We start from the raw sequence: 12082 nt of genomic DNA, 5'->3' as shown, positions 1-12082 counted from the left end.
ACACTGGGAGGGCATGAAGCTGAAATAGCACCAGTGCTTTTTGTGCAGGCACTCTTTAAAATCTGAAGGTGTTGTTTTGTTTTTTTCACAGCGACTACCATGGATATTTACTGTATGAATCAAAGTAGGTCTGTGCATGGAACTGCTCTGTGCATAGAATCAAAGTAGGGATGTACATGGAACCACTCTGGGTGGTTCGGTTCAAATTTGAACTCAATTTGAACTGAACTACCAGTCTGTGACCAGTGTGTTAGAACTGACCAGAAGTTTGATTCAAGCACTAGAACCAGATCAAACCTATTCAGAAATTATGCTGTACATTCATACAGGTACATATCTTTGTGTGGATGTGTGCAGATGGGCTTATTTCAAATGTGAACCTGTGTACAAGACCCTCAAATGCAAGGAACAGATAGGAAGGACCAGTTTGGATTATATCTTACCAGCCAGTGTAATTAAAAGGGGATGCACTGAAAGCAGAGTTGTCCAAACATCCACCCAGAACATTGCCTTAATGTGTGGCTATTTGAACAGCCATTTGACATGTGCTCCAAATACTAGTTTGAACTAGATTTGGGGAGAATATGTCTCCCCAATATTCTCTGAAATTTCTTAGGGGAGAAATGTGAAGGAGGAAATTCTGATGAATTTTTGCAGAACCCTTGAATTTTCTCCAAAATTCTCATATGAGGGTCTTCTTTAGTGCAGCATCTGGTTTTCTGAAAATGATGTTTCTTTACCAAAATGCTCCTCATTTCGGAGAAGAAAATGAAGGAAAAAACAATAGCAGTCTGCTCCCATTGGGGGACAGAAAGAAATGAGACTTCATGGCTTGCTTTCTATTAATGGACAAGAGAATCAGTCTACAAGTGGCTGACATAATTTATCTAATTTTTAATCAGGTTTATGAACAAAATCACATTTTTTCAAGATCAGTGAAACAAAGTCCCTCATTATCTGAGCTCCTGCTCTTGTAGGTTAGGGTCACAAAATGTTAATTTGTAATTCTATAGAGTTGTTCCTTTGCCCAACAAAATGGGCCATTCAGTACCCCCTTGCCTATACTCCCTTTCTTCCATCCCTGCTGCCGGTTACTGAAGCCATGCCTCTGGATATTATTGACCCTGAGCCAAGGGCACACCTAGATGATTTTGGCGCCTGGAGCAGCCCATCCGCGAGGCAACACCCTGCCACGAGGCCACCCCCGCCCACCGTGGCACAAGGCACCTGAAACCTACTTTTGGGGGCTTCTTGCTATGGCTAACCTACATGCCATTTTTTAAAAATCAAAGCCACCGTGTGACTGAGGGATGGCTGCCGGGTGTGTATGTGTGAGCCGAGTAGTCGACCTCCTCCTCCTCACCCCAGTGGCGGCAGGGGGAGCGACCGCTGGGCATGTCCTCTTGGCCCAGCGGCTGTTGTGAACTGCGAGGCAAGCCTGAACAGTTCAGGGAAAGATTGTTGCAAGTCTGTGATGTTACAGGCTTGTGAAGATCTTTCTTTGAACTGCGCAGGCCACGCAGGTTGCTTTGCTTTTAAAAAACACAGCACGTAGGTTAGCTGCAGCACAGACTGGGGCTCCAAGGTCTGGGGGTTAGAGCACCACTGCTCTGAGCATGTGCTAAGTACTTGTACAGTTCTACTCCGGAGTAAGGCCTCTACTGCTTTGTATGAATATAAATATATCCACAGTTCCTGAGGATCTGCAGAGTCCTCACAGCCACACTTGCATCATTGCATGGGAATGAGTGAGAAGTGTGGTGTGGTGGCTACAGAACTGAAGAATAAGACTGGGGTGGGGACTGAAACTCCAGTTCAGATCCCCATTTTAGCAATGGAGCAAAGCATGTGATCTTTCACCAGTCATGTGATCTCATCCTAACCTACCTTGCAGGGTTGTTGTGAGGGTGAAAGGGGAATCATAGAATTTTAGAGTTGGAAGGCACCCAGAAGGTTATGTAGCCCAACCTCAGCATCCCTGACAAGTGCTCATTTGGCCTCTGCCTGAAAACCTCCAGTGGAGAACCCAGGACTGCATGATATGGCCAGTGTCTCTCCCAGTTGGGAAATATTCCTAATGCTTAGCTTAAATTTGCTTCCTTGTAATCGCAGCCCCTTGGTTCTAGTCCTGCCCTTAGCAAATGAGAAAAAGTATGTTCCTCCTTCTATGCGACAGTTTTCTGGTTAAAAAGTGAGCTCTTAAAAACATTTTAACAAGAAATATAGCAATATTTCAGTCAGTTCCAGTTTAATAATATTTTCCCTTCCTGGTTTACCCCTCACATGTCTTTTACATATCCTAGCTAACACCGTGCATACAAGTCCTCTGAAAAATTCTTTGTTTGAAATGCATTTATTACTTTACTTAGACCCAATAGACCAATAAAATCTGTTAAATCCTCTAAAATTTATTCATATTATTCTTGCTAATGAATTAATAATATCACAGGTATTTAAAGAGCAAATTTTTGGTTGAAATGCACCGGGCATTTTTAAGATACCTTCAGAATCTTGTTATCCTTTGACAACCTTTTATATTGAAAGCCAGATCCATTCCAGCATGTGATCCATGCCCCACATCACCCACCCACTTACTTTCCTATTTATTTATTTGACATATTTATATCCCACCCCAAACTTATATCTTCTCATGTCAATCTAAGCCAGATGTTAGGAGCCCTTGTCAGTGCCACTTGGACTAGTACTGTCCAGGATTAACTGAAGTCCAAGTACAATTAGATTTAAATCTGAATGCTGTGGTGTGGTGTTATGTAAACAATAATTTCCCAGCAGACATAACTGGGACACAGTTTAGTGTTCTACAATAGTCAGAGATTGGCACACAAGTTGGTTGTTGTCACCTTTTCAAAGCCAAAGAGTACTGAACCATTGTCTCAGCAGTCATATTCAACATTACACTAAGTCCTTCATTAGCCCTAATTGATTTAACTTTCCATTCAAAAATGAATCACTGAGAGCTGGTTTTGTGATAGAAAGCATGACTTGTTCCCCTTGCTAAGCAGGGTCCAACCTGGTTGCATATGAATGGGAGACTGCATTTGAGCACTGAAAGATATTCCCCTTAGGGGATAGGGCAGCTCTGGGAAGAGCATCTGCATGCAGATGCTCCATGCATGCAGAAGGTTCCAACATGGGCGTATCTATGGTAGGGCAGGCAGGGCACATGCCCCAGGCGCCACTTGAAGGGGGGTGCCATTTTTGAAAATTAATTTTTTAAAAAAATGGCTGTGGAAAACAGAATGGCCACCACGCATGCTCAAATGGCCTCTGTGATGCCCGCCAGGCCTCGCAGAGGCCATTTGAGCATGCGCGGTGGCCATTTTGTTTTCAGCAGCCATTTTTAAAAAACAAAATTGATTTTAAAAAATGGCCACCGCACATGCTCAAATGGTCCCTGTGAAGCCCTAGAGGCCAGCGGGGGGAAGAGGAAGCTTTGCAGACCTCCCCCACAGCCTTTAGGAAGCCCCTTGAAGGGGCTACAGGTAAAAAAATTAAAAATTTCAATATAATATAAGTCACTGTACACATAATCAGTTTGGCACTATGTACAGAGAATCAGAGCTTGTAAATACTGAGCTGAAGCTTATGAGCTAGGATTGTATTCATTTGCTCTTACTTTGCTTCTTGTGATAAGTGAGTTTTATTTTATTTTTATTTTTTTTACATTTATATCCTGCTCTTCCTCCAAGGAGCCCAGAGCAGTGTACTACATACTTAAGTTTCTCCTCATAACAACCCTGTGAAGTAGGTTCGGCTGAGAGAGAAGTGACTGGCCCAGAGTCACCCAGCTAGTCTCATGGCTGAATGGGGATTTGAACTCGGGTCTCCCTGGTCCTAGTCCAGCACTCTAACCACTACACCATGCTGGCTCCACACACCATGCTGGCTCCACTTAAATGTGATGTCTTAATAATATGGCTATTAATGATGAGTTTGTCTTTGAATCAGTGTGAGATCCTTAGTATTAAGGCCCACTGGGAGTTTCTTGCTCTCTTTCTCTCATATTAACTGTCTTTCTGAAATACTAGAATATATTCCAAGCAGTGACAGTTTACTTTGCATATCCTTTAATTATTTTCAGAGTATCTGGGAAAAGTCCAATTCTCCATTTATTTTTAAAACTTATGTAATAATGATGCTACAATGCATAGTAGAGAATTAGACAGGCACTTCTGTTTAGTTTTCCAAGTAGACCTCCACATAGTATTTGGGTATTTTATGAGCCCCAGTATACTGAAATGTGTAGTTTTCCAGCATATTTTGGTCTGGCTATGTCCACTGCTAAATAGTTTTTGAAATATTAAAAGATTAACGAGCTTGACTTGTATTTTTCAGCTGATATTATGGTAAAGTTATCTGAAAGATGGGTGTCAGATGTTTGGACAGGGGGTGCAATTTCAGTGCTTGCCCTAGGTGCTATTTTTCCTAGATATGCCTCTGGGTTCCAAGTTCCTTCCCTGGCATCTCCAAGATAGGACTGAGAGAGACTCCTTCCTGCAACCTTGGAGAAGCCACTGCCAGTCTGTGTAGACAATACTGAGCTACATGGACCTATGGTCTGACTCGGCATATGGCAGCTTCCTATGTTCCTATGTAGGGGATGGGGGCCATCTGCAAAAGAACCCTGGCAGTGGGAGAGGAGCCTTAACCTTTTGTCACTGCCATGGTCACAATCTGTGTCTTTTTCAAATTAGAATAGAAGCAATATTGAAAAGCAGTGGTGACCGATTTGCATGGGGTGGGGAGGGAAAAATAAGTTACAGTGCAGCTCTCCCTGCTTTTCCCTGGCTGCCTCTCTCTTCACCCACTACTATATTAACCTCAGGGCATGTTGACTGCTTGTTTGCCCAGTCCCCCAACCTGGTGACTGCTCTTAGGTGATGCATTTAATCATGTGTGTTCCTGTCTTATAGCCACTCCTTTATTACCTCAGGATATAATGAGTTCTGAAAACAAAAAATGCAGGGCATGAAGAATGAGAAAGCTCACTGTATGGGTAGGTGGAGACAGGAAAAGCTGTGCCTTCTGATATACAGTGGGTATAGGAAAGAATCACCCCCTTTGATAGACCTTAAATTCTGGTTCCCTTACATCCTGAAATGAAAACGCAAAGAAAATTCCCTTCACCAGCTGTACTTATCCAATGCAACCTATAACATCCAACTGAAAAACATCACAATTACAGTCCAGAAAAAGTGTCAGAAATAAAAAACAAGAATTACTGAGATTGAAAAAGGATCACCCCCCCAATGTCAATATTTTGTTGAACCACCTTTTGCTTTAATAACAGCCTTGAGTCTGTTGGGATACTTCTCTATCAACCTTGCATATCTAGACGGAGCAATATGTGCCCACTCCTCCATACAGAACTGTTCAAGTTCGGTCACACTGGATGGTAGGTAGAAAAAAATTTCTTTATTAATCTACAGGAACACAAATTGAGGAAGGGAAACAGGCAGGCACTGGGGAAAATAAAGCAAAAATCATTTCTAACTCCTAACACACTCTATAGTCTAAGCAGAACACTTGCATCTTTTGATGAGGAATGGTCCAGCCCATAGATGGAAAATAGCTGACCCCTAACAAAGGCAACCCAACACTTTTAAAAGAGTTTTTTAGGTAAAGCACCTGGAAGGGTTCTGTGCACCTTCCCCCAATCAGAGGTAGGCCATGTGGGCTCAAGGTGACAGCTCCTCAGCCAATGAGTAGGGGACATGCCACACTGGGTAGAGGTGACTGTGGGCCTGACACCTGTCCGTACTTCAAAGAGTTTTCCAGCTACCATCCACACAGGGGAGTTGGGGTGCCAAACGCCTATTTCTCCTGTGTTAGGATTAGGGAATTGGTGGATGGCAGGCCCAATAGATGTTGTGGATGTGATGCTCTCAGTTCAAAATAACAGAGGCTAACTCTCATCATGCACATAGTTCCTTGACACTGTGCCTCTCAACAATCCTGGATACCTGCATGCCACACACCCTCACCTCCATCACCATAGATTCCCGCACCCGAGTGGATGACATCCACGGACACTCTAACCTCCCACTCGCACTGCACAGCCATACAGTCAGAACAGCTTCAGCTCCACTCTTCCTGGTAAAACCATATGTCATCCATACCTGCATTCCCCACCTGCACCTGCCACAATACCCACACTCCCACCCCTTCAAGACACAGAACAGCATGCCATCCTCAGCAACACAGGAACAGCAGCTCCATGCTCCATTGACAGATACCAGCAGGGAGATCTGGCTGCCCATGTGACAGGAGCCAGGTCTACTGGGAAGCTGCTTGCCTACTTGTGGGGATGCGTGAGTGTGATTGTGCAACATGAACAGAGAGAGATGGGGATGGTCTAGGTGACTACTAGATCACCTAGACCTTCACCAAATTGCTCTTGGTCAGAAGGGACTTCCCTTTTGTTGTTTCTATTTTTGACCAATGGAAGTTGGACAAATCCCCCTCCATAAATTGAGCTCAGAGGGAAAGGTATGGATGGGGAACAAAGGGATAATGTGGCTAGACCAGGATGGGAGAACACAAATTCATCACTATGTGCACCCCTCCCTGCTAACTTGGCCAGAGAGCAATAGGGCTGAACAAAGCTGCCTTCTGGCTGCCTTGGAGGGGCTTCCAAGGTCACAGTGGCTGAGTGCAAGAAATGGTCCCTCTGTGCCTCCTTCTCCCGGGATGCAAACCTGCCCATCATAGGCACTGACATTGTCCTTAGAACAGTGGCAGACAATGGAGAAGGTGCTGTCCAGGATGCCCCAGAAGATAGAATGTGCAAGCTGGCCATTAGACTGGTTTGGTTCGAATCCGGATTGGATTCTAACCCATGCAGCCTGGTCTTGTCTTTGTTGAACCAGACCAAATTGGTTCATGGACTGGCTCCGGTATACTTGTAAAGGGCAATCTTTAAAGGGCAACCTGGTATACAAGTAAAGGGAAATTCCTTAACATAAGGCAGTGTGTGTGTCGGGTGTGTGTGTGCACACGAGTGAAAGGGCCTTTAGTACCTCCTTTTATTCTAAGGTCATGGTGGCGGTGGTGAGTCTCCGGATGCAGTGGGGGGTGGCAGCAGGGGTTCCTCCAAGCCCTTCACCGGCCTCCTAAATGACAACCAGGGCTGGTTGCAGCCGGTTCAGGCCTCTGCACACACTGAAGAGGCTATTTTTGTGCCCTCCATGCATGAGCAGAGGTCATTTGCATAACCTCTTGGAAGAGCCCCCCCCCCCGGCCGTCTCTTGCCACCTCCGGTGACTTTCTGCCACCGCCATGGCCTGAGAATAAAAGGAGGTACTAAGGGCCCTTTTGCTCATCCCTTCCCCACCTTATGTTAGGGAATCCCCCTTTACTTGTAAAGGGGAATGCTCGCTGGATTCCCTTTTACAAGTATACCCAAGCCGATCTGTGAACCAGTTCTAGAAACAGCGCTCAATCAGGTTCGAGTTCAGACTGGTTTGCGCATTTGTGGGGCTGGTCCAGTTTGAAGCCGGACCACCTGAATCAGGCCAGCTCAATTTGAACTGTGGTTCAAATCAAGGTGGCTCGCACATCCCTACCTGGGGGGAGGGGGGATTCGTGGATTTGGCCAGTTCAACTCTGGAGTTCAGACAGAGCTGCCATTGCACAGGCTACCTGTCAGTCTAATCCTAGCTAGACCCTTTCATCCTGGCTTGCTCTTTACTCCCTGCTGGGATGAAGCATGTATCATCAAGGCCATGACCCATCTAAGCACCCCATGGCAGGGAAAGCGTTATGGTATCTTCCACTCACATGGAATGCTCCCCTGCCTCCATAGGCTTGCCAATTAGTTTTGAATCTCTGGATTGCCAAGTGCAACTGAGCACAGTCAGAGCTTCTTCAGGCACCCACTCTGGCATCAGGGCCAATGACAATGTGTGTGTGGTGACACACTGGAAGCTTTCCAAGTTGAGGGAAGCACGAGGAACAATGCTGGGCCTGTCAGGATTGCATGTGGGTCCTTGGAGGCCAATAGCTGCCACAGTCTGCTCCCCTGAAGTTGCTAACTGGGATTGTGTGGGATACTGAGCATGTGCTGGGCACACCCATCAATTCTGGCTAACCTCTGGCGCCAGAAACGTAGTCATGAGAACACGGCCATTGTATCCTAAGAGTATGGAGATCACTTAGTACTTGGGACAGTTTCAGCTTCTTAACAGGTTTATTGAAGCCCTATTCACACATTATAATTCACACATATAATCTGTGTGCAGAGGCGTATCTAGGGAAAATAGCACCTAGGGCAAGCACTGAAATGGCGCCCCCTATCCAAACATCTGACACCCATCTTTCAGATAACTTTACCATAATATCAGCTCAAAAATACAAGTCAAGCTCCTTAATCTTTTAATATTTTAAAAAAATATTTAGCAGTGGACGTAGCCAGACCAAAAAATGCCAGAAAATGACAAATTTCAGTATGCTGGGGCTCATGAAATACCCAAATACTATGTGGAGGTGTACTTGGAAAACTAAACAGAAGTGCCTGTCTAATGCTCTGCTATGCATTGTAGCATCACTATTACATAAGTTTTAAAAATAAATGGAGAATTGGACTGTTCCCAGATACTCTGGAAAATAATTAAAGGATATGCAGAGTAAACTGTGTCACTGCTTGGAATATATTCTAGTATTTCAGAAAGACAGTTAAAATGAGAAAAAGAGAGCAAGAAACTCCCAGTGGGTCTTAATACTAAGGATTTCACACTGATTCAAAGACAAACTCACCATTAATAGTCATATTATTAAGACATCACACTTAACTCACTTATCACAAGAAGCAAAGTAGAGCAAATGAATCTGATCCTAGCTCATAAGCTTCAGCTCAGTATTCACAAACCCTGATTCTCTGTACATCGTGCCAAACTAAATATGTGTACAGTGATTTATATTATATTAATTTAATTTTTTTTAATCTGTAGCCCCCTCATGTGGCTTCCTAAAGGCTGTGGGGGGGGTGTCTTCAAAAGTCCCCCCTCCCCCTTCTGGCCTCTAGAGCCTCGCAGGGACCATTTGAGCATGTGTAGTGGCCATTTTTAAAAATATTTTTTTTAAATGGCCGCTGAAAACAAAATGGCCACTGTGCATGCTCAAATGGCCTCTGTGGTGGCCATTTTGTTTTGGTGGCCATTTATTATTATTTTTTTAAAAAAATTAAAAATGGTGCCCCCCTCCAAGTGGCGCCCGGGGCACGTGCCCTGCCCACCCCACCTTAGATACGCCCCTGTCTGTGTGCAATGCCTGCACATACAGTTAGTTGTGCATGATGCTCAGCTCACGTACTGAGGTACACCTATTATTTGTACTTTCCATTTAAGGTAGTCTGTATCCAAGTCATTCACACAGTCACAGTGGCTCCTTCATGGAGAAAAAGAGGAGCCTCATTTATTCCAATAGGGAATTGTGCATTCTAGATACACAGAAAATTTATTCCTATCCTGAACAACTGTATACTGGTTTACTTGCTTTGCATTTTATTGCATCTCCCACTCTTAGCAGTAATGGAACTAATGTGTAGTTTCCTGTTATTAGATTCCCCTCAGGGGATGGAGCCGCTCTGGGAAGAACATCTAGGTTCCAAGTTCCCTCCCTGGCTTCTCCAAGATAGGGCTGAGAGAGATTCCTGCCTGCAACCTTGGAGAAGCCACTGCCAGTCTGTGAAGACAATACTGAGCTAGATAGACCAATGGTCTGACTCAGTATATGGCAGCTTCCCGTGTTCCCGTGTTCCTAGCAGAAGATATACAGTAGCCCAATCCAGACATTATGTTGTACATATGTACAGGCATGTCTGTAGACTTTACATGTTTTTCTGTGAGTTCCTTTTAAAAGTGAACCTGGGCACAGGCCCCCTCAATTGCAGGGTTGGTACAGGTAGGAAGTGTACTACTGTCTGTGCATTGAATGTAATGTGTGAATGTAATGTGTGAATGTAATGTGTTAGGGCTTTGGAAGAAAGAGATTGCATAAGAATCATTATAGAACTAGTTCCCCAGTAAATCCTGCTCTGCAGAAAATTTACAGTATTATTCTTTCCCCCTTCCCCCTTCTTTTTTGTAGGCTGAGTTCCTGATAAAGGAGAAGTTTGGAGGAGCAATGGTTTGGAATCTTGACATGGATGACTTCGCTGACAAATTCTGTAATCAAGGACATTATGCCCTTACTGGGATATTATGGGATGTCCTGAGATAACGGCAAATTTGAGTTAAGACAGGGCACAAGTATCACTAATCCAGATCAAATGAAATTAGAATCAGACTAAGAACTGAGTACAGGGTGCTTTCCAGATTACACAGTACAACAGTGGCACTACTGTCCACTAAGTGTGCTTCTATACTGCCTGTGTTCCAACATCGCAGTCCCTGCACTGTCAGCAAGATGCCATTCATGTTTCCAATGCCTTCTTTCGGATTTTATCCTTCCGTTTTAGTCCTACAACGTTGTGTGTGCATCACAAATAAATAGCTGTATTTTCCTGTTGTAGGAGGGTTGCGCAAGCTATTTGGGTTTTCAAAATGATCCTGCCAAGCCGAAGCATTTTACTGCTGAACAGTGTGTATACTGGAAAGCACCCAGGAGAGTCTCACCTCATATTTCCTAAACTTTGGGTTTAGACTAAAGTGGATTTATATGATAAACTGCATGTCACAAAAGCATTTTAAAATGTATTATTAATATATGTATATCCCGCCTCTCACTTGTAACTCATTTTGAGAGATGTCTCCAGAACCACTCAAGACATACAACAAATAAAGTTAAGTTGAAATTGAAATGTAGTTAAGACAGCAGCAGAAAATACACTTCAAAGCATTAGCAAGAGATTTTTTAAAAAATTAAACTATATTAAACTCTCAGACCCCAACAAAGAAAGTTCTCCAGGGAACTATTCATACATGTCTTCATGCTTCAGGGTATCTGAAGAGCGAATCTGCTTTGCAGCAGATTCGCAAGATGTTTAATTTGAGGGAATAAATGGACAGTTCACATGGGGTTGGCTCCTCTCCGTCATCCCTGTCAGATCTTTTTCCTGTGAGTTCCCACCAGCTTGCTCCAGGTTTTTCCTCCAACCAATCACAATTCACATCACAGAGAGGAGGAGGTGAGAGAGCTTTTTTGTTGTTAGTTTGAGCTTCAGAGGAATGGAAGACCAGCATGACAAGTTGCCAAAAGTTGGATCAAATAGCAGAATGCTATTAAGATGCAAGGCAGTCACTCACAAAGACAACCCTTATCTTTGTGAGTTACTGCCTTCATCACCTCATGTTCCCTACCCCCCACACCCCTACACCCCCACACCCCCAGACGATTTAAGAGGCAGGAAAGTTTAAAGCAGAAATCAGAGCTTTCTTTCTGTCATGAAGAAAATTGCAGACTAGTGGAATCAGCTCAGACAAAAAGGCTCAGGTTACATCTGTTCTATATGTCTAAAGCCTATGTAAACGCCCCTTAATTGAGTTTTGAGAATGCCAAACTACTGTCATGGCCACTCCATGCATCAAGGGAGAAGTGGCAGGGGCATAACAGAAGCCTCGGACCTTTTTTCAAAAGCTGCTGAAACTAGAGGATTTCTAAAAGCTGGACATAATTTGGGCTAAGCCAGAATGCGCAACCTCAATTCAGGAGAAAGCAAAGTCCTGTCTGCACTGGTCCCTGATAGCCCACAGCTACTTTGGGGTAAATGCAGCTCATATGTGGACTGGCACACTCCATTCTAGAGGAGATTTGAAGTAAAAGCCCTGTGTGTAAAGCCTCCAGGAATGGTCTGACAACTACCTGTTACAGGAATGCACAGCGGAGTTGAAGATAAAAAACAATGAGGCCTATGTTTATTGACAGAAACAAAAATAACAATCGAACAATCTCCTGTCCAGGAGAGAAACAGAGCTACCTCTGTACAGCTCAAAGACTGGAACAGTTGTAATGACACATACACAAAGGACTGAATTCAAAATCAAATTAACCAATCAATGAACTGGACTCCTTCCCCAGGCCTAAGCACACAAACGAGCATAGACATAAACACTGCATAGAAGAG

The sequence above is a fragment of the Hemicordylus capensis genome, chromosome 4, assembly GCF_027244095.1.
Source record: "Hemicordylus capensis ecotype Gifberg chromosome 4, rHemCap1.1.pri, whole genome shotgun sequence".
In the NCBI taxonomy this organism is placed as follows: Eukaryota; Metazoa; Chordata; class Lepidosauria; order Squamata; family Cordylidae; genus Hemicordylus; species Hemicordylus capensis.
This window is presented reverse-complemented; position numbering follows the sequence as displayed.